We start from the raw sequence: 23,760 nt of genomic DNA on the forward strand, positions 1-23,760 counted from the left end.
GATGATTACAAAGATTTATTTTCTGTAGCAAACCAACTACTCTGAAATCTACTACAACTTAGTACTTTACAGAATGTATGAAAAATAATAAATCCAATGAATTTTGTTTGAAGTAAATGTGGTGATTCTTTTATATGCTGCTATATATCTGTTTAGTTATGAATGTAAATTGACTTGGAATTTCTTAATTTGATATCTATTTATTTACCATGGTTTTCCTAATTTAGAATGATATTTAACTGTATACTTTTAGTTTACTTATCATTCATTCATTAAAGAAATTAATTTTAAATGTAGATTTCCTAATTATCTTTTAAACCTTACTTCAGTTAAGATTGTTTGGTTTAGCTTGGTTATTCAGTAAACCCTTAAATATGTTTAAACCACACTACGGTATTTAGTTTCCCTTAAAAGGTACACAGTAGAATATACAATATCAAAAACAAGAAAAATAAACAACATTACATCAACTAACGGGTCCTCAAAACCATCAAAGTGCATTCAATTACAAAAGATTCGAATTGTAAACAAAATAAATGATCAATCACTTCTTTTCGGTATGATTGGTTCTGGCATAAAGTTCACTTATCGTCGTCTAGAGTTTGCACTCGCTCCAGAAGGTTTCACTCGCGTGGGTGGCTCGCCATCTCGGGTTCAAAGAAACCGTTGGTTTCCAGCAAGGTCTTCATTCGACGTTTTCAGAAGGCTTTTCTTCTCTTTCGATCCCAGATCAAAAACCTGGCCTGTTATTTATTTAAACAACAGGACCATAAAATTGTATTAAACTTTCCAATCGAAATAATAAGTTTCTGGTTTCAGACATTCAGCCGCTAGTTTAGAACACATTGAATTAGCTGTGTAGCTAAACTCCACATGTTCACAGGTTTACATTTCACTAAACAATTGAAATGTTATTTCTAACACCAATTACAATATTTTCAACCAAAACAAAGTACATTAATTTGAAAAATAAAATACATATGTATGTTGACTCACCAAGTTGGATAATTGAGGCTACAACACTAAAGTCCGCATGGCAACAATTTCTGTAATCCGCTTCCATCCACATCAATAAAAGTAACCAACATGGATTGTTACTCTACGATTGATATTCATTTAAAACTGCATAGTTTTTTAATGTTCTTAAACAATTTAATAAGTATTTTTGTTAAGTTTCCAAATGTTTCAGAGATCACCGTCTTGCGTGCCTCTCTTGGTTCTCTCAATCAATCTCTGACAGGTGTCCGCACGTCAATTCCGACTGTATTTTATTCAAATTTAATATTATTATTAATTTATCAGTTTTGGACAAATTTATAATATTTTTACCCATTATATACATATTTACTTTTATATAGTTTTGCTTTTAATTGGTCCATTATTTTACCTGGGTTACACACACATGGAGAGAAGAGGGTGAGAGAGCTTTCTCAGTCACGCAAATTAACCGTTAACCCTCGTGCTGCCTTCGGGTCACATGACCCAAAGGTTCATAACGAACCATCGTTGTGTTTACCCAATTTTACCCAATACAAAAACAAATAAAAATAATTTTCTTTTAACCTTCGCAATGTGGGGGGTCTGAGACAGCCCAACGGTTAAAAGAAAATGCTTCACTTTGTTTTTGTATGCGGTAAAGTTGTCGCAATACGACGGTGGGTCACACGGCTGATGGGTCAGAACGACCCGAAGATAACACAAGGGTTAAGAGAGAGAGGATCATATACCATGAAACTGCGTGTACTCACAGTAGTAGTCCGCCTATCACGCACAGGCTGTAAAGCTTCATGTTGGGTGTAAAACCCAGCATCTTTCCTCCTTGTCTCGGTCCACGGAAACAGTCCTCTCTTCCTACTGTCAAAGGCTTGTGTGTTGGGCACAACCAAAATAAGATTCGTTTGTGTTAGTGAGTTCCCGGAACTCAGCTCTCCCCAGGGCATAGCTTATCGTTGTCCTGATTACCTTGACTACCGATTGCCGGGGGTATAGTTAAAACTTTAGCCTTCTGGGCGTGGATATAATGTTGCAATAGTAGGGTGGCGAGAACTCCTCCATGTGTGGCTTAACTAGACAGCAACCTTTGTCCTGCTACTCCAGTGGCGATTTCTTTCTGACTGCAAGAAGAAGACTGCAAGAAGAAGAAGCTCGGCTTCCCCTAAAAAATAATGAATAGGCTACTTAGCCTACTATTGTGTTAACATTTTAAATGCGTTAGAACACGTTCATCTCGAAGATGAGTTCGTCAGATACATATAGGCCTAGCAGGTAGACTGACTCTATTTCCTTCCAATACTTTCCTGTAGCGTCACAGTGCATTTCCCTGTTGAAGCCTGGCGTCCATTGACTTGGGGCTGTCAGAGCCCGTCTACGGAGTTCCACTCGCGGGCGAGTGCAAAATTAACGGGAGTCTATGGAGCTAAACGGCTAAGTTTGTCTCTTTCGCCTGATTGTCGTCGAGAAATCTCAGATTTGATTGGAGTTTTTGCAAGTTCAACATGGATTATAGGTCGAAAGTTGAATGAACGAGTACTTATGTCCTTTCGATTTCTTACAGGGCGAGTCGTTGTTGCCCATAACACGCTAGCATTCTGCTAATGAATGCTGATTGTATGACGTCATTGACATTTTAAAAGTATTTTTAGAACAAAAAAGCGATTTAAACATTTTTTAACACACAAACAGTGTGTATTTTCTTTGCCTGCCCTTTCGAATGCAACGTTCAAATTACTCGACAAAAAATTATATCCTGAGAAAAGTTGATTTTGAGGGGTATAGCTCCATAGACCTCCATTAATTCTGCACTCGCCTGTGAGCGCCCTCATATGGAACCTCGAGCAGTTCAAACGACATTCTCTGGGGCTGCTTTGAACAGTGTTTTTTCAGTGCTTCGAAATTATACGGTCATTGGATAAATGCTGCAATTATGTCCCGCCCACGGACGCTCGGTGTCTCTGGGGGTGAATGGAGGGTTTGTCGAAAGACTCCTTTTGATTGACAGCGATTTTGTACTATAAAAAGTCGCCGAAGTTATTTGAGCTCAGTCCCATTGCGGATTTTGCAAGTGTAGTCGAAAGATAAACTGCTGCACCTATTTCTTGGTATTTGCTTGGCGAAATTGCCAGCCAATTTTCATCATACATTTCATAGAATTATACACCACATTTCTTGTTTCAGTTTAACCTAACTCCCACATTTCCTCCTTCAAGTTTAATATCGTTTCCTTAGATCACTTTGATTCAGGGAGACTGAGGTCTGAACTGAAGTCCTGTATTCAGATCAGGACTTGCAGGTGTCAAATGATCCATAAGAAGCCTACGTTTGGATGAACCTTGGAGAAATAATGAATGGAAATACTTACTATATAATGTGTATTTGCATAGGATGTGTTAGAAATTGCTTGCATATGTGTATTTATATAAGATGTGTTAGAAAAACGTCTTGCATAGAGGTTAAGACAGGAGGTCTCTGTATGACAGTTAGAAATTGCTTGCATAGGATGTGGTTAGAAACAGCTTGCATAGAGAAACCACAGGGAGCTCTGGGTTTCTAGAAACTTAGCCAGTTAGAAACTGGCTGCATAGAAGCAGAGAATGTTTAATAGGGGAGAACTGCCACTCTCTGGAAACTTCCGGGTTCTGAACTGGTTGCAGTTCAAAAGAACTTATATTGACACATATTGTGTGTGTCCTTGAGAACTGTAAGTCGTATAATTTATGTTGTCAGTTCATTTAAGCCTGTTATTGTAATTTTTACGGTGCTCGATAAGTCTCAAACCATTTAAGACTTTGTGGTCAATGTCTATGTTCTGTAGAGCACTTATCCTAGCCTATTGACAAGTGTTAACTTCCTTGAAGGCGGGTACTGTTGAAGTTTTAAACTATTGGATCTGCCCAGAGCCACTCTGATCTGCCATAACCAATTGCTAGCATTCGCCTTAGCCAACGCCTTCACCACTACTGTAACGGAGCTAGCTGCCGTAGCTGTAAAATCTAACTTTTCCCGAACCCCGTGGGGAGGAGGGCCACAACATCATGGCCACCAACAAAACTCAGCAAGGATTGTTCTTGCTCCGGCTTTAGCTGTTGGATATTCGGCAGCGTTGCCACAACCGACCGAATAGCTTTGCTCGCATCTTTCTTCGCAAGCCATTACTGAACGACAACTGAAACTAGTGCACGACATCAACGTCATCGTTCTCAGCCACTCCCTCTGTTCGCTGATTGGACTTACAAAAAATGTGTTTCTGAAACCCGACTAATACACCGAAATCCCAGACCTAGTACAGAAGCAAAATCAAAATTGAGCGGAAGTACGTAGGAGGGCAGAGCCAGGCTACACTTATCTGCCCAACCTCTAAAAAATCTACAATGTGCCAAAATAATATATCCTGACAAGCCATGCTGATCAATTTGATCTATAAGGGCCAGCATGCTATCGCTGACACGACTAATGTCTTCCATCATCTATTGAATCTAGGTGTCCCTAACTGCCTTCGATCTTGTGCAGCTGCGTTCGTCTGAAGATAACCACGCCCCTCTCGTTTGCATGTGAGACTGGAAATAAATACAGCACAGAAATAAATGTGGTGCTCGGAAATAAATGTGGCATTAGGAAATAAAGGTCTCAAAAAATAAATAAATGTGGCATTAGGAAATAAAAGTCCCATTAAATAAATAAATGTTGTTTTTTCAAAAACGTCATTTTGAAATAAATAAATGTATTTATTTATTGATGTAGGTAAATGGATTCAGCTATATAATTATATGATGCTATATTTATATATTTATTGCCATCTTTTTTAATTTCAGGGTTTATTTCATAGCCATATTTATTTATGTATTTATATATTTACCGATCTATTTATTTATTTAATTGTGACTAACTCGGCGTTCCATACACAGGCTCTTCTATGAACGGTGACGCCATTATCCTCAAGAATGAGTTAATGGGCGGGGCTTTTATACCGGTTGATCTCTGATCTCCAACTTAACCTGTGCTCCCGACCAGCACTTTGTCTTTGCTGTCTGGAATTTTGTTTCACAAGAGTGTACTACATGACAAAGGTTTTCTTTTTTTTCTTTTTTTTTTGCCTTTGTTTGTGTTGATGGCCAGAACTGAGCTGTTCCAGCAAGCTCTTTATTTACAATTACAAGACCTAACAGGAAATGTTCACTTTATTTCAAATAATGTGTCAGTATCCTCACAGTGGAAGACACGAACGCACTACCTTTTTTATGCCAGCAGAGGGCGCCAACCACATCACGGATATATGACGTTCCGCGGTTAGGAAATTGCCGCCCCTTTCTTCATGCCGCCCCAGTCGGCTGCCCGCTTCGCCCCTGCCAAAAACGGCTACTGATCTCGTTGTTTATGATCATTGACCTATGCACTTTTTGTAAAGCTATTTCTTGTAAGTTGCTTTGGATAAAAGCGTCTGCTAAATGAATAAATGTAAATGTAATATTATTTGACTTTTTCTCTGTTTCTATAGCAGAACAACAGAATGGAAGCTAAATAAAGAGAGAGGGAGAGAGAGAGAGAGTAAGACACAAACCCATTACTTACATCAACAGAAGCTCCGCTTTATTTAGTGTCAGTTTCATTCTTCAGGCCATTATAAGTTAATCTCCTCATCACGTTAAGACCTCTATTCATACAACAACCTCCACTTTATATCCATTCCTCAGACTTTTGTGTTTATCTGTGATATACTGTGAATTCCAGCGATGGGCAAGCTACTTGATATGTGTAGTGAGCTAAGCTACTAGCTACTCTACAATAAATTCAGCTTCACTACACAGAAGCTACCACTCATAAAAATGTAGCATGCTAAATTACAAAAATCTGTCAAAAGTAGCTTGATACATTAGTAGCTACTTCCAGTAAAAAAAAACTGCATACATAGTTAATGCAATTTTAGTGATCAACACAATTGTCAGGCAGATAAAGGCTAAAATATGTTTAGATGTATTTATTGAACAATAGCCTAATCCACAATGCTAATCCACAATTGCCGTTATCTAGTCGGACTGGCCGCGCAGGCGCTGTGTGAGTGGAGATGAGACGATGACAGCCCTCGCTATACTCAGCTCTCGTGAAATCGGTTGTAACGTGAACTGCAGAACGGGATATGTGAGATGCTTTTTTCAGTGCTTTGTCAACACAATAATCCACCAACCTTATGTATGAACATCAGAAATGTCCAGGAGAAATTAGTTTTCGAGGACGCTACTGCGCTACTTGATCAATAAAAGAGCTTAGCTACTGAAAAGTTACTTGGTTTTGTAAATAGCGACGTTACCGCCAAGCTACTGACAAATGTAGTTAAGCTAGTAGCGTCGCTACAAGGAGCGACACTACTGCCCATCACTGGTGAATTCTGCCTGCAATACAGTAGAACTGTGTATTGTATATTGTATTGTATATTCTGCCAGATTGGAAGAAAGATCTGCATGAGCTGCATTTGGCCTTTCCTCCACTAAGTGGCGCTATGGAGCTATGGACGACAGGACAGCACTTGAAGTGTGTGTGTGTGTGTGTGTGCATGGCCGCAGGAACTAGGGGTGCTGAGGGTGCTGCAGCACGAGAATTGAAAATGATGTGACTTGGAAATCCACCCCCGTGGCACCGCCCCGCAACATTAAGCCCCCCCCCAGCACCCCCCTGATAAAATATGTTCCCGCGGCTGTGTGTGTGTGACTGAGCCTGTGTATGTATATGTGTGTGCATCTGTGCGTGTGTGTGAAGCTGTGCCCGTGAGTGAGTGTGTGTGTGTAGGTGAGCATGTGTGTGTCCTATCCTGGAAGGTGACTGTGAGAGGCAGACAGACAGCTTGGAGTTGTTACCAAGGAGACACTCAGGACAGCCATGTTGTCTTTGAGGCGACACACATCGATCCCCATCTACCCTGTTGCAGCCATGTACCGAGGACAGCAGGGAGAGTGTGTCTGAGAGTGTGTGTCTGAGAGTGTGTGTTTGAGTGTGTGTTTGAGAGTATGTGTCTGAGAGTGTGTGTCTGAGAGTGTATGTCTGAGAGTGTGTGTCTAAGAGTGTGTGTCTGAGAGTGTGTGTTTGAGAGTGTGTGTCTAAGAGTGTGTGTTTGAGAGTGTGTGTCTGAGAGTGTGTGTTTGAGAGCGTGTGTTTGAGAGTGTGTGTCTGAGAGTGTATGTCTGAGAGTGTGTGTCTAAGAGTGTGTGTCTGAGAGTGTGTGTTTGAGAGTGTGTGTTTGAGAGTGTGTGTCTGAGAGTGTGTGTCTGAGAGTGTGTGTTTGAGAGCGTGTGTCTGAGAGCGTGTGTCTGAGAGCGTGTGTCTGAGAGTGTGTGTCTGAGAGTGTGTGTCTGAGAGGCTATTGTTATTCATGTGGGAGATTCTTCCCCATGAAAAGCAGCAGCATTAGGGAGGACAATAAAGTGGTTCAACAAGCTTTAGAGCAGAAACACACAGATGAGACAGGGACAGGAGGATGAAGGTGGCAGAGGAGAGGATGGATCACAGGGTCTCTCTCTGTCTCTCTCTTCCCTCTCTCTCCTGAAAGAGGCTGCTCACCTGTCTGTCCTCCTGCTCAGAAGCAGAGAAAACAGGCCACAGTCATTTGTCAGGACATGACTGATAATCTACTTTAAGATGGACCAAACGAACACACACAAATATACAGACTTACAAAGTGCTTCCCTCTCAGGTCTAATGGACTGGTCATGAATGGGCAGATCTGGAGAGATAATGTCTTAGTGGAGATACATCACCCCATCGGAGAGAGAGAGAGAGAGAGAGAGAGAGAGAGAGAGAGAGAGAGAGAGAGAGAGAGAGAGAGAGAGAGAGAGAGAGAGAGAGAGAGAGAGAGAGAGAGAGAGGAAAGAGACAAACAGTGAGGGGAGAGAGAAAGAGAGGAGAGAAAAGGAAGGAGGATCTTCAACACCACAATCATCCTCCACATCATTATCTTCATTACTACTATTATTACCATCATCATCATCATCATCACTACTGCAAGCATCATCATCATCATCCCCAACCTCACTTTCACTATTACCATGATATTACTATGACAATCAGACCTGAGAAAACATGATTTGCCTCAAAGACTTCTGGGTAATTACAGCAAAGTATCACTTAGCATCAGAATGTACTCACAATGTCCCTAAGACCAATTGCCTGACAGAACTAATAAACATAGTAATACATCAAAGCATAGGACACACACACACTCATACACATTCTAACATACACACACACATACCCACAAACACAGGCACATACACCCCTCCCCCAACACACACACACAATCCCCCCCCCCCCCCCACGCACACAAAATAATATGAAAACAGACATGAGTAAAATATTGATGATCTTCAATACAGTCCATCTTCCTCACAAGGCAAAGCTCCATCGCTTAGAGTTCCTGGGGGCTCAGCCCCCCTGGGAAAGACGTGATGTCAGACAGAGAGACCAGAAAGAGGCGTCCAGGAGACGTGCTGGTCTCTCTACACGCTGCTCCGGTGTCCTGTGAGCCAGGACCCCAGCACTGTTCAGGCTGGTCACTACCAGGACCCCAGCACTGTTCAGGCTGGTCACTACCTGGACCCCAGCACTGTTCAGACTGGTCACTACCTGGACCCCAGCACTGTTCAGACTGGTCACTACCTGGACCCCAGCACTGTTCAGACTGGTCACTACCAGGACCCCAGCACTGTTCAGACTGATCACTACCTGGACCCCAGCACTGTTCAGACTGATCACTACCAGGACCCCAGCACTGTTCAGACTGATCACTACCTGGACCCCAGCACTGTTCAGACTGGTCACTACCTGGACCCCAGCACTGTTCAGACTGGTCACTACCTGGACCCCAGCACTGTTCAGACTGGTCACTACCTGGACCCCAGCACTGTTCAGACTGGTCACTACCAGGACCCCAGCACTGTTCAGACTGGTCACTACCTGGACCCCAGCACTGTTCAGACTGATCACTACCAGGACCCCAGCACTGTTCAGACTGATCACTACCTGGACCCCAGCACTGTTCAGACTGGTCACTACCTGGACCCCAGCACTGTTCAGACTGGTCACTACCTGGACCCCAGCACTGTTCAGACTGGTCACTACCTGGACCCCAGCACTGTTCAGACTGGTCACTACCTGGACCCCAGCACTGTTCAGACTGGTCACTACCTGGACCCCAGCACTGTTCAGACTGGTCACTACCAGGACCCCAGCACTGTTCAGACTGATCACTACCAGGACCCCAGCACTGTTCAGACTGATCACTACCTGGACCCCAGCACTGTTCAGACTGGTCACTACCAGGACCCCAGCACTGTTCAGACTGGTCACTACCTGGACCCCAGCACTGTTCAGACTGGTCACTACCTGGACCCCAGCACTGTTCAGACTGGTCACTACCAGGACCCCAGCACTGTTCAGACTGGTCACTACCAGGACCCCAGCACTGTTCAGACTGGTCACTACCAGGACCCCAGCACTGTTCAGACTGGTCACTACCTGGACCCCAGCACTGTTCAGACTGATCACTACCTGGACCCCAGCACTGTTCAGACTGATCACTACCTGGACCCCAGCACTGTTCAGACTGGTCACTACCTGGACCCCAGCACTGTTCAGACTGGTCACTACCAGGACCCCAGCACTGTTCAGACTGATCACTACCTGGACCCCAGCACTGTTCAGACTGATCACTACCTGGACCCCAGCACTGTTCAGACTGGTCACTACCAGGACCCCAGCACTGTTCAGACTGGTCACTACCAGGACCCCAGCACTGTTCAGACTGGTCACTACCTGGACCCCAGCACTGTTCAGACTGGTCACTACCAGGACCCCAGCACTGTTCAGACTGGTCACTACCTGGACCCCAGCACTGTTCAGACTGGTCACTACCTGGACCCCAGCACTGTTCAGACTGGTCACTACCAGGACCCCAGCACTGTTCAGACTGGTCACTACCTGGACCCCAGCACTGTTCAGACTGGTCACTACCTGGACCCCAGCACTGTTCAGACTGGTCACTACCTGGACCCCAGCACTGTTCAGACTGGTCACTACCTGGACCCCAGCACTGTTCAGACTGGTCACTACCTGGACCCCAGCACTGTTCAGACTGGTCACTACCTGGACCCCAGCACTGTTCAGACTGGTCACTACCAGGACCCCAGCACTGTTCAGACTGGTCACTACCAGGACCCCAGCACTGTTCAGACTGGTCACTACCTGGACCCCAGCACTGTTCAGACTGATCACTACCTGGACCCCAGCACTGTTCAGACTGGTCACTACCTGGACCCCAGCACTGTTCAGACTGGTCACTACCTGGACCCCAGCACTGTTCAGACTGGTCACTACCTGGACCCCAGCACTGTTCAGACTGGTCACTACCTGGACCCCAGCACTGTTCAGACTGGTCACTACCTGGACCCCAGCACTGTTCAGACTGATCACTACCTGGACCCCAGCACTGTTCAGACTGGTCACTACCTGGACCCCAGCACTGTTCAGACTGGTCACTACCTGGACCCCAGCACTGTTCAGACTGGTCACTACCTGGACCCCAGCACTGTTCAGACTGGTCACTACCTGGACCCCAGCACTGTTCAGACTGGTCACTACCTGGACCCCAGCACTGTTCAGACTGATCACTACCTGGACCCCAGCACTGTTCAGACTGGTCACTACCTGGACCCCAGCACTGTTCAGACTGGTCACTACCTGGACCCCAGCACTGTTCAGACTGGTCACTACCAGGACCCCAGCACTGTTCAGACTGGTCACTACCTGGACCCCAGCACTGTTCAGACTGGTCACTACCTGGACCCCAGCACTGTTCAGACTGGTCACTACCAGGACCCCAGCACTGTTCAGACTGGTCACTACCTGGACCCCAGCACTGTTCAGACTGGTCACTACCAGGACCCCAGCACTGTTCAGGCTGGTCACTACCAGGACCCCAGCACTGTTCAGACTGGTCACTACCTGGACCCCAGCACTGTTCAGACTGGTCACTACCAGGACCCCAGCACTGTTCAGACTGGTCACTACCTGGACCCCAGCACTGTTCAGACTGGTCACTACCTGGACCCCAGCACTGTTCAGACTGGTCACTACCTGGACCCCAGCACTGTTCAGGCTGGTCACTACCAGGACCCCAGCACTGTTCAGACTGATCACTACCTGGACCCCAGCACTGTTCAGACTGGTCACTACCTGGACCCCAGCACTGTTCAGACTGGTCACTACCTGGAGACTGAGAGGTGTCCTCATGAACATGTACGTACACAGAAGACAGGAGGAGGAAGACGAGAGGGAGGAACTGAATGGAGGAGGAGGAGGAGGAGGAGGAGAGGAGGAGGAGCAGGGGAGAAGAAAAGGAAGACAGCAACAGAAACAGTCTTACTCCAGCAGTTCCTTGTTCTCTGTGTGTAACTGAGACACACACACATACACCCACACACACAAATTAACTCCAACACCAATTAAGCTCTTCCTGTGTTACCCATCTCCTGTCATCTTAGTGACTTCCTGTCTTGTCTAATCTTGTACAGGAAATGCCCATCTGACACGTTGTTCCCACAGTTGTCAGTCGAGAGCAGAGTCTCGACACGCCCCCTCGCATTGCTGAACTTGGTCATTCTCACAGATCAATCTGCTCGATTAAATTATATAATGTCATTAGAAACACAGGCTACAGGCCATGTGCACTGCACTGCTTATTCAAATGTCAACATGTAGATTTGGGGGGGGTTAGCGGATAGAGCGTGTAGCGTGTGGGCTGAGGCCCTAACGCAGCGTCCCACAATCAATCCCGCCTCGGGCCGGTCTGCTTACCCCCCCCCTCTCTCTTTCTCTCCTGCATTTCCTGTCTACCTCAACTTTCTTTGTCCGAAATGGGCCCAAAAATACCTTTAAAAAAACACATAGATTGTGACTGTTCTATGTCAGCGAGATTGAATAAACTCTGGAGCCTTCACCAGAACGGTAAGTGCCCTTTACTGTATGTATTGTTGTAAACTTAGCTTGTGTGTGTGTGTGTACCTGTGTGTGTACACAGTTCCACAGTTGAGCTAGGGTTATCTTCTATAGTGGAGGGAAACAGCCTGGCCTTTTACGTAACATCTCACGACAGACAAGCACACACACACACACACACACACAGTCCTTATGACATTATCTAAAAAGGAATAGTCTGGATTCCTGCTGGATTAGTTCACAAATTAAAGGCTTGGCCTTGTGTGTGTTTGTACGTGTTGCATGTGAGTAAGTGTGTGTGTAACTGAGTGTGTAGCCTGCTTTGTCATGGTCTGACTTTGGGAACATGCGTGAGAGAGAGAGAGAGCGAGAGAGAGAGAGAGAGAGAGAGAGAGAGAGAAAGAGAGAGCAAAAGCGAGAGAGAGAGAGAGAAAGAGAGCGAGAGAGAGGGTTAGGGTTAAGGCCATTGCACACTGAGTCCGAAATTCGTATCCGAAATGTTCGCACGTAAAAAAATAAATACGACCTCACGTTATGTCAGTCGCGCTTACACACTGCCTCCGAAACTTTCGTCCGTCAAAAAAAAGTGCGGATAGGGTTCGATTTTCTGCGTATTCGCATCCATAGCCAGCATTTTGATAGTTTTTTTTGGCAATTCAGAACCACCGAATGTTGAGGCTGACGATTGCGAAAAAACGCATTCGAAAATTTTGCACTCAGTGTGCAAGGGCCTTTAGGGTTAGACAAAGTGACTGCTTTGGTGTGACCACATCCGTGACCACAGTTTGATCATTGCAACAAAGAAAGATACATTCTCAACAAACACACAGAAGCCATGTGAAAAAGCATATTTGCTGTACATCCACACACACAATTTACGCACCAATTAGCATTGCCAATTAGCATTGCCAATTAGCAAACTTTGAATGTCATGGTTCTGTCCGTGACTGTGACTTCACCAACCAGCATTTCCTCTCCAAGATGACAAACTCACTGACTAAGATTCTACAATGATTCTAGAATGAACATGGATTCAAGGCATTTTATTTCAGACACACAAATACACAAAGTCTTTTGATTCCCCACCAGCCAATCTGATTGTCCTATCTGGAGTGATAATAACCTTAGTAAACACTGTTAAAACAGCACAGGCTTGTTTGCACTGTTGTCAGGCATTTGTGGTGATTTCTAATCGCTTAGTGTTGAAACATGACGGTTTACTCTTGAAGAAGTTGGCAATACTGCATGTCTGTGGTTTGTAAGGGGCAGGTTGAAACATAAGTGTTTGTAGTTAAAGCTATATAGGTTACAGGAAGTTGTAATCACATGGTTGCAATTTTCTTGAAAGACATTGTGCTTACGGTTGTACATTAACACTGAATTAAACACTAACTCTAAATGAACCCTTGTGCTGCCTTCGGGTCACATGACCCAAAGGTTCATAATGAACCATCATTGTGTTTACCCAATTTTACCCAATACAAAAACAAATAAAAATAATTTTCTTTTAACCTTTGCAATGTGGGGGGTCTGAGACAGCTCAACGGTTAAAAGAAAATGCTTCACTTTGTTTTTGTATGCGGTAAAGTACGACGGTGGGTCACAATGACTGATGGGTCAGAATGACCCGAAGATAACACAAGGGTTAAGCTTAAATTTATAGGAGGTGCACTTGTTTTAACTCAGAACCGGTGCTTTTGGGACTGTTAAACTACTTTCAGTTTAATAAGTGACCTAAACCAAGTGAAACATGTGTAGTACAATATATAAAAATATTCCATCCAGAACTGACCTGAGATCAGTAGAGTTTGGGGGAAACTCTGCCCCTACACTTCCTGTTTCCTGTCCGTCCCTTATTAGGGTCCCCTGTTGAAATGGAAGGAGTGTGGGCCAGGTGGGGGGAACTGATAAGAGCATCCGGATGTCATAGGAACAATCACTGCAGGGCTGGACATGGTCGACCCAATCTCAATGGTCTCCTTGACTACTTGAATTCCGTTGTTCCTTGCCTCCTTCTCAAAGCACATTGGGGGAAAGAAGCTGGTAGGAGGGACTTTACTTTGCTGTCCTCCAATCCCCTTTGAGAAAAATGTGGGGGAACATCTGAGGTATCAAGGAAGGAGATTTGAGATCCAGCCTTGAAGTCACTGCCTTCTCCTTGGAAGAGATTTCCTTTCATGGAGATTTCCGGCCCAGTCAGATCATGCTATCCCCTGGTTGGGTGTTACACGCCACGAAGAGGGAGGAAGTGAGCGGGTTAGTCAGAGAGGAAACTGAATGCCAAGTGAAGCAGGTTAGCCATTGTTCAGAACAGTTATCTTGATTAGTTGTTAATAAAGTTGAGTATGTTTATGAATGCTTGACTGTTTTCAGTCAAGATGTGACAGAGAGCTCAGAGCCAAGCTGGGTTGGGTGGAGACACACACACACACACACACAAAGACACACACGTGAACACACACATACACTTACGGAAATTCACACACACATGACACTGAGCTGAGAGGTGTATTTCTACCCAGAAACAGCCAGCTGTTACTCTGAGTCACTTGAAGTTCTACTGTAAGTGCCAAAAAAATAAGCACAGAATACAGGAAAACAAGAGAGAGAGTGTTGGGGGAGGACAGGATCGGTCTGGTTCTTCTCATCCCTCCTAGCGGACAGAATATTATCTTGACCCAGTCCTAACTGGCTGGTTTCCTGGACAAAGATTACCCCGAGCCCTTAACTAAATCACTCTCTCAACAGAAGCGCCCTATTGAAGAGGTTTTTTCTAGTCCAGGATTAGGTTTAATCTGCATCTCCGGGAACCCTTCCCAGTGGAGGGCTTCCCCGGCTGGGGGTCTGCTCTGGGCCGCCCCCCTGCAGGTAGGGCTGTGTGTTTGAGGGAAGGCAGCTGTTTACTCAGTACAAACACAGCGGTCATACGTTCCCTAATGCACCAGCCTGAATGGAGAATTAAGCACACCTCGACTACTTTGAAGTACAGCTGTTGTGCATTCTACCCTGGGTTAGAGCGTGCTCTGTATGACCCTCCCATCATCATCATCATCATCATCATCATCATCATCATCATCATCATCATCATCATCATCATCTCCCTCATCATCATCACCATCATCATCATCATCCTTGTTGATGGCCTTGTTCTCAGAACAGTAGCTGCCGTGTTTGCTGTCGTGTCATAACAGTCCTGAAGAGCAGACAATGATCATAGCGACTAACATGACAATTACATGTTTTGAAAGTGAACATACTTTTATGATAAGACGATAAAATCAAACTAGAAAAAGAACGTGTGCGCGTGTTTGTTATCTTAGACGAAACACACATTGTAGCCCCAGTCTGTAGACCAATCCTATAACGACTTTTCAGCATTCTCTTGACACTAGGGCCAAAGTGCGTGTTTACTTTTTACCTAGCTTGTTCCTCTCTATTATTGTATCCTTTCTCATTCTGAAACACAAACGAACACAAACACACGCATGCACTCAACAATAGGCTACTACACGCGCGGCACAGGGGTAGCGAGACGGGCGCGCACAATGCGAGACTGTCATTATCGTCTGGTGCTCTCATTGACAAGGTGCCCGCGCGCGTTTGATGTCGGGCAGCAATCCGCCTGGTGATTTCATTTATGACCAACCGACCCCGCTACACCCCGGAAGAATGACTAATGTGTAGACCGGGCACGTTTGAAGCTGTTCACTGAGGGGCTGTTGCTGTAAGAGACCTGAAAAACATCCGAGAGAGAAAGAGAGAGAGAGAGAGAGAGAGAGAGAGAGAGATAGAGAGAGAGAGAGAGGCGCGAGCTGAGAGAGAGGCCAGCGGGTAGCGATTTAAGAGTTCATTGTTGAAGGCGTGCTAGAAAGTCGCAATTGAAGATTCAAACTTGTCCCTAAATCAGATATTGGGTCTCAAAGAAAAAGAAACGGCTAAACGGCTACTTTCAGGTGTTTCTCATGGCTGTCTGTCTGTCATGTCTTCGCTCCCAAGACATATGCCTCCTGTTGCTCGTCGTCTCGTGCTCTGCAGAGCTGGTGAGATGCTTCAACCTGGACATACGTTTCCCGGTGATCAAGCATGGAAAAAACCCCGGTAGCCTGTTCGGTTTCTCTGTTGCCTTACACCAGCAGACAAAGGGGGAGAACAGATATTTGTGAGTAAACTACTATTCAGTGTATTTTAAACGGTTAATTGCTTGATGTTGTGTCTGTGCACTTTAAACATAAAAGGTATGTTTATCTAAACAGTAGCCTACACTTTGACAGGTAAAACGTGGTAAAAACAGGTATTACGGGGGGTTTTGGGGGGTCTGACCCACCCAATTAAGACTTGGACCCTCCCAAAAAGAGGTAAAAACAACAGGTCGGGGGGTCAATACAAGCCCTGGAGAAGAAGTTGACCCCCCCCCCCCGAATGTCATTGTATAATTCGCACACTGGTAAATAAAAACGTATTTTGTTGAAAAGGAAAAGTCCCATCTGACGTAGGCAATACACTCACTGGGCTGTAGTCGTTTGAATCCGCATCACAAGCACGTTGATGAGTTTGTAATCTAATGCTCACTTCACAAAAGGCGCCATGCAAATACTGACCAAGGGAGAAGCGCTTCTTTCATAGAGGCACGGAGGGCTAAGGTGTGCTGCTCGCGGGCAGGTTCGTTCATGATTATTCCGTTTATGATTAACTAAACCTTTAATTCTCCAGGACGGTAGTGACTCATGACGGTGACAAAGCATCTATGCATGTGTATCTGTGCTTTCCTAAGTCAGACACTACAGTGTATAACAAAGTGTTACACTTGACATACCAAAAGAAACATTTAGGATACTGCACGAAATGCTGTGAGAGCGTTTCTTTCAAATCTCTACAGGTTGAAGCTTTGCTGCTGCACGCTTCGCTGCACTGTCAATCATTTCCAAGTGCCAAAACCCTGGAATCGACGTCAGGTTTATCGGATTTCAAAGTTTACATGTGAGTGACATGGAAACGCACACTGGTGGTCGATCGCTGAGCTGATTTGAAGGGCGTGCAGCGGCGCATCGATATTGTCCATTTTATGACACTTCTTAGGTTTAATAGAGGAAGACATTAACGGAGTGTCCCTCCGCCATCACCTCCCCAGAGAGCCCTAATCCAGCCAGAGCTGGCCTCTGATAAGCATCTCTGGTTTACTGCTGGTCTGATTAGAACCTTCCCTTACCATCCCTTTGAGGGAAGTACTGCGTTATGATATTTGTAGGAAGTCTAACTGCGAGAGTGTGTTTATGCGTGCGTGTGTAGCAAGCGCTGTTTGGAATGAGGCTTATGATGACTTGGCCGGCGTAGCCTACAAATGAAAAAGCCCAAATATCCCATGGCCCCTGGGAGGAATTCTCTTTGGTCTAGCGGTAGATGTTTTGTTTTCACAATTGTGACGAGAGTGGTGCGATCCCCACCAGTGACACAGCAATAGACAACATAGATATAAAACACTGCGTATAGCGTTGAAGACTCAAGCCAGGTGCTGTGGCCTGGGCTGCAGGGCATGGTACACTACTCACCCATCTCAAGAGGCACAGGCTCTGTTAGAAGTGGGCAGGGTTCAAATGACCTATGCCCTTTGAAACGTTTTGAAGACCAATTTGCTATCTTTTCAGTATCTTTACCAGTTTTAAATGTTACGAAATCTTATGTTTGGAATTTGAAAAATTTTGAACAATTATTTGATGATAAGATGAACCCTACTTGATATTCACTCCTGAACATTACATCAAGACTAGATTATGTACTATGAATAAAGCCAAACTTTTGAGAAAATAAAAATATATACATTATGGGGTTTGCTTAAGACACCCCCCACCTCCCCTGATCTTGAACCCTGGAACTGGGTTTTGAACCAACAACTAACAGTCATGGGAGCCAGTTCCGTTAGTTGCGAATCTGAAGCAGCTTCCAGAACCTTCTGCTTGTTCACAAGCCTGGTGGTTGTGATCACCTCAGCATGCTGGCTCACTCCCCAGGCAGCGCTATGCTCCTAATCCCCATCCCCTCTCCCCCAAGCCCCGCCCAGCCCTGGACTCTCACTACAGATGAAGAGTTAGCTAACAATCCTTCTGCTACCCACGGCAGGTTTATATGAGCTCATAACGCCAGCTCTTGCTCTACCCTTCTCCTCCCCTCTCCTTCTAGGGCAAAGGCATGCCTCGGTGTTTCTCAATAAGCTGGTTGAAACACGGTACTGCCGGGACAGAGGAGAGAGCTGGGTGGTGAGGTCCAGGGAGCGGCAGCTTCTGCCAGAGGGCTGAAGGGCTGGAGGGGAGGGGAGGGGCTTGACTACAGCTGGGATTGGATGACAGCTATTTGGGGGGCTACATCCCATGTTGGATGGGTTTGAAGGCCTGGGTTCAAGAGCTACATATCAGATAGTTGTGGTTGGATGGTTACAGCTAGCTGGTGTTGGATGGTTACAACCAGGGTTGGAGAGCTCTAACTGGGGCTGGGTGGTCAGACGTAGAGGGGCTGGGCCTGGAGGGGTGGGACTGGGTGGCTGGATGTCCTGTAAGGTCTGAGTCTGTTTTCTTTTTATTACAAGAGAATCTGCTGACTGCAAGACAAAAACAGACCAGACAATCCCTCTGTGATTGAGCAGCTGGAGCAGGCGTGGCCAGCCAGGAGTGGGTGTACTTGGAAGAGATCGAGGAGAGCGAGGGGAGGTGGGGGAGGGGCTGGAGGGGGTGAGGGAGGGGAGGTGGTGGACATTGGAGAGGGTGGAGGAGGAGGAGGGGGAGGAGGGGGAGGAGGGAGCCACAGGAAGCAGAGATGTGGTAGACATCAGACAGTCTGCTGAAGGAGCAGGAGCAGTACGAGGCCTGCTGGAGCTGGAGACTCTGGGCCCTCGCCGGGGCGCTCTGGACCCTCGCCGGGGCGCTCTGGGCCCTCGCCGGAGGGCTCTGGACCCTGGCCTGGGCGCTCTGGGCCCTCGCCGGGGCGCTCTGGGCCCTCGCCGGGGCGCTCTGGGCCCTCGCCGGGGCGCTCTGGGCCCTCGCCGGGGCGCTCTGGGCCCTCGCCGGAGGGCTCTGGACCCTGGCCTGGGCGCTCTGGGCCCTCGCTGGGGCGCTCTGGACCCTGGCCTGGGCGCTCTGGGCCCTCGCTGGGCCCTCGCCGGGGCGCTCTGGGCCCTCGCCGGGGCGCTCTGGGCCCTCGCCGGAGGGCTCTGGACCCTGGCCTGGGCGCTCTGGGCCCTCGCTGGGCCCTCGCCGGGGCGCTCTGAGAGGCCGTGCCGAGAGGCCGTGCCGAGAGGCCGTGCCGAGAGGCCGTGCCGAGAGGCCGTACTGAGATTGCCTCATTGGGTTCTTGCTAAATGAAGGGGCTGTGGAGATCCTCCCCCAATGAACCGCTCTGTTAAGACAACAACTAGATTCCCCTGGAGTTGTGGGTAGACTGCAAGAGAGCCTCAGTGCTACAAAGACATTTGGCACCATCGCAACAGTGCTATTATGCTGTCTGGCAGACATGGGAATGCTATACCACATGCATTGTGGTTGAGGATCATGATTGCAATGAAGTGCTTTGTAACTATCTTCAGCCATCGGGTATTATTGCCATTATGACCAATATCTTCCCTGACCTGCTTTTCACCTAAAAACTTGAGCCAGCCAGTCAGTTAGCCAGCCAGAAAACGAATGAATCAACTAGCCCACCAGCCAGCCAGTTAGCCAAGCAGCTACAAACCAGCCAACCAGTCATTTAGCTAGCCAGCCAGTTAGCCAGTCATATAGCCAGTCATTTAGCTAACCAGCCAGTTAGCCAGCCAACTAGCCAGACAGTTAGCCAGTCTGTCATTTAGCCAGTCATTTAGCCAGTCATTTAGCCAGTCATTTAGCCAGTCATTTAGCCAGTCATTTAGCCAGCCAGCCAGTTAGCCAGCCAGCCAGTTAGCCAGTCATTTAGCCAGCCTCTGCATGTCAGCCTGCTGTCTCCTGTCTCTGTGTAATTAGCAGCAGATGTGAGGATCTGTGTTGTGGTCCTCTCTGGTGTAGTCTGGGCCTCTTCACGTGTTACTGCTATTGTGTTCTCCTGACTAGAGTGGTGCAAGACAAGTCTGCATGAGAATGAAAGGGAGAGAAAGAAAGAGAGAGGATTATAGCACGCTGGAATGCAGAGCTAGTTAGAGTAGATCAGCTGTAATAAGGATGGCACTACCTAACTGTGTGATGTGTTCGTGTCATTATATGTAAATCTCCCAGCACCTTGGTTTTAGATCTATTTCACCACGCTACCCCATGTCTCTCTCTCTCTCTCTCTCTCTCTCTCTCTCTCTCTCTCTCTCTCTCTCTCTCTCTCTCTCTCTCTCTCTCTCTCTCTCTCTCTCTCTCTCACTCTCTCTCTCTCTCTCTCTCTCTCTCTCTCTCTCTCTCTCTCTCTCTCTCTCTGACCTGAGGTAGAGGGTAGCATAGCTGTCAGCTGAGCCAGCTGTGTAACAGGGTGTTAATAATGTGTTTAGAAGACCTCATGATACAGGGTTATACTAGGGCCTGTCTCACAGTCTCTTCTTCTTCTGTCCCTCCCTCCCTCTCTTCCTTTCCTTCCTCCTACCATCCCTCCCTCCCTCCCACTCTTCCGCATAAAATGAGGTCAACAGAGCGTCTGTCTCTGTGGTGGAAACGAGTAGAGATACTGGACACTGGAGAGACTGGAGACAGTCTGTCTCTTCTAGATTAACTCTGAGGAAGACCACCTGCCTCCCTGACGTCTCTCTCTCCCTCAGCCTCCCTTTATCATGACACCTCTCACTCCCTCTGCCTACCTTTATCATGCTACCCTTCCACCCCTCCATGCATCTTTATCTCAATCCATCTATCCTTCTGCACCTCTTCATCCCCTCTGGGTCCTTCAGGAGCTGTCCCTGTCTCCCCCACGAGGGTGTGAGGTTTATCACCTGTCCCGCGGAGACAAGGGACGTTACACACAGACAGGCAGGGGGACGTGGGGGTGGGTATAGCTCATTTGACACCTACCAGACAGCCTGGTCACCTCCAGCGCTCCCTTCATTCCAGAGAGAAATAGTTTAGGTTTGGTATCCTATCTTGGAACTGCAGGGCGCAGCTTGAGTTATAGAGCAGGGGGGAGGCTGTGGTATTGTGACATCATCGCAGTTATGTGGCTGATTCCAGAGGCTGAGGCAATGTCTAGAACACATGGTTCTTAGCTTCCAAACACTGCCTTCTAGAATGTTATCTGAAGTTCTGGAGTGGGTTACAAGGCCTGTGACACCTGCAAACCTAAGATTTAAAAACATATTTTAAAACTTAATTTAAACCAATAAAGACAAGTCTTACATTGAACGAATATACGTTCAGTCATAAATGCCATGTGTTCTGAAGCATACAACAGCACACTTGCAAAACTGAAACATCAGTCATGAAGACCTAAATATGGAAAAAGTAACATTGTGACATCCTGCATTCTTGTGATGTTCTGGATCTGAGTTCTGCTCAGGATTCATCACTGAGAGACCTTCATATGAACCTCACTGCAGTTAACAGTATATGCTTGCCACACACTCATCCTTTGTGTGTTTTTGTGTGCATGCCAGTGTGTGTGTGTGTGTGGGTACAACAGCACTTACAACACAACAGTAGGCCTAATTCTGCGTGTGTGTATATGTGCACATGCCGATGTGTGTGTTTGTGTGTTTTGTCTGAACTGGAACACAGTTGACATGAGGGTCAATGCAGGTTCCTTAAGGACTTTAAACTCATTACAGAAGTCGTGGCTCTCCCTAGACCCTCTGTCCACCCTCACCTTCATCCTCACTAATTGAATTGAGCTTTTAATGGAAATCTATGGGAGCCCCCTTATGTTGGATCAATTAATGACCCCATGGGGGGCGGGGCGGGGGGCAGGGGAGAGGATGTGGGCGGGGGGCAGGGTGGGGGGCGGGTCCTGTGATGGGGGGAGTGTGTGTGTGTGTGTGTGTGGGGGGGGGGGAGGGTCTCTCCTCTTTGAGAATATGACACATAGACCAGAGCAGTACAGGACTGGCCACTGGATGGATGCAGTTTAACTCCTCTCTTAATAGAACACCCTGCTCTATCTATCAGTTCATACATGCAGAGTGGTCCTTGGTGCCTGTGACCTGGGTTCAATTCCCTAATAGCACAGAGGCCCCTGCAGTGTCTGTTGAGGACATTCGTCACCTGCTCTGACAGACAGGAAGCTTGGGACAGGAAGTCTCCAAGTAGTTGACCCCTGAGTTGACCTCTGAGATGATTGAGTCACAGAACAGGAGCCCGACCCATAGCCTGATGGTGATTGGCTGATTGAGACAACTGTCCCTCCATGACACTTCCTGGTTAATGGGCGTATTAATGCTCCAGTCAGCAATATCACCCCCCCCCCCAGTCATTAGCCCACATTAACAGTGACAGAGACCAGAGGCCTTCTGACAGGGATTACTCCCAGGTTACCACACAGATCCAGTCCAGACCGAGCGTGATCCTGGAGGAGGACTAGCAGGTTTCTGTTTCTGGACGTGGTTGGGTTACGGAGGGGAACTGATGGAAGGAGAGACGGCTCTCCGTGGAGTGGAACTGAGTAATCGCCACAGGGGCTGAACTTGTAAGATGGCGGCCAGAGTTGATGTCCATTAACAATGTAATGATCCTTAATGGTGTGGTCCTACAGCTGAACATGACTTACAGGACAGGGAGAGGGGGAGCTGGGGGCAGGAGGAGGTGGAGGGAGGAGGCATGGGGGGGGAGGAGGGGCAGGGAGGAGGCATGGGGGAGGAGGAGGTGGAGGGGCGGGGAGGAGGCATGGGGGAGGAGGAGGGGCGGGGACGAGGGGGAGCTGGGGGTAGGAGAGAGCTGGGAGGAGGTGGAGGGGCGGGGAGGAGGGGAGCTGGGGTAGGAGGGGAGCTGGGAGGAGGAGGAGGGGCGGGGAGGAGGGGAGCTGGGGGTAGGAGGAGAGCTGGGAGGAGGTGGAGGGGCGGGGAGGAGGGGAGCTGGGGGTAGGAGGAGAGCTGGAGGAGGTGGAGGGGGCGGGGAGGAGGGGAGCTGGGGGTAGGAGGGGAGCTGGGAGGAGGAGGAGGGGCGGGGAGGAGGGGAGCTGGGGGTAGGAGGGGAGCTGGAGGAGGAGGACTGGCGGAGAGGAGGTGAGCTGGGGGTAGGAGGGGAGCTGGGAGGAGGAGGACTGGCGGAGAGGAGGTGAGCTGGGGGTAGGAGGGGAGCTGGGAGGAGGAGGAGGGGCGGGGACGAGGGGAGCTGGGGGTAGGAGGAGAGCTGGGAGGAGGTGGAGGGGCGGGGACGAGGGGAGCTGGGGGTAGGAGGGGAGCTGGGAGGAGGAGGAGGGGCGGGACGAGGGGAGCTGGGGGTAGGAGGAGAGCTGGGAGGAGGAGGAGGGGCGGAGAGGAGGGGAGCTGGGGGTAGGAGGGGAGCTGGGAGGAGGAGGAGGGGCGGAGAGGAGGGGAGGCTGGGGGGGTAGGAGGAGAGCTGGGAGGAGGAGGAGGGGCGGGGACGAGGGGAGCTGGGGGTAGGAGGAGAGCTGGGAGGAGGAGGAGGGGCGGAGAGCGAGGGGAGCTGGGGGTAGGAGGGAGAGCTGGGAGGAGGAGGAGGGGCGGAGAGGAGGGGAGCTGGGGGTAGGAGGGGAGCTGGGAGGAGGAGGAAGGGGGGCGGGAGAGGGAGGGGAGCTGGGGGAGGGAGCTGGGAGGAGGAGGAGGGGCGGAGAGGAGGGGAGCTGGGGGTAGGAGGGGAGCTGGGAGGAGGAGGAGGGGCGGAGAGGAGGGGAGCTGGGTGGAGG

The 23,760-nt window shown here is 48.0% G+C and overlaps 1 long non-coding RNA gene across 1 annotated transcript; it reads right to left on the minus strand.

Moving 5' to 3' along the window:
• On the minus strand, positions 1–2,850 carry LOC134041061 (uncharacterized). Its single transcript, XR_009932945.1, has 2 exons — positions 1,749–2,850; positions 1–743 (listed from the first exon to the last, which is right to left on the minus strand). It is a non-coding gene; the product is annotated as an uncharacterized LOC134041061 (long non-coding RNA).
• Positions 2,851–23,760: the final 20,910 nt, after the last annotated feature.

Source organism: Osmerus eperlanus, chromosome 2 (genome assembly GCF_963692335.1).
Source record: "Osmerus eperlanus chromosome 2, fOsmEpe2.1, whole genome shotgun sequence".
NCBI lineage: Eukaryota > Metazoa > Chordata > Actinopteri > Osmeriformes > Osmeridae > Osmerus > Osmerus eperlanus.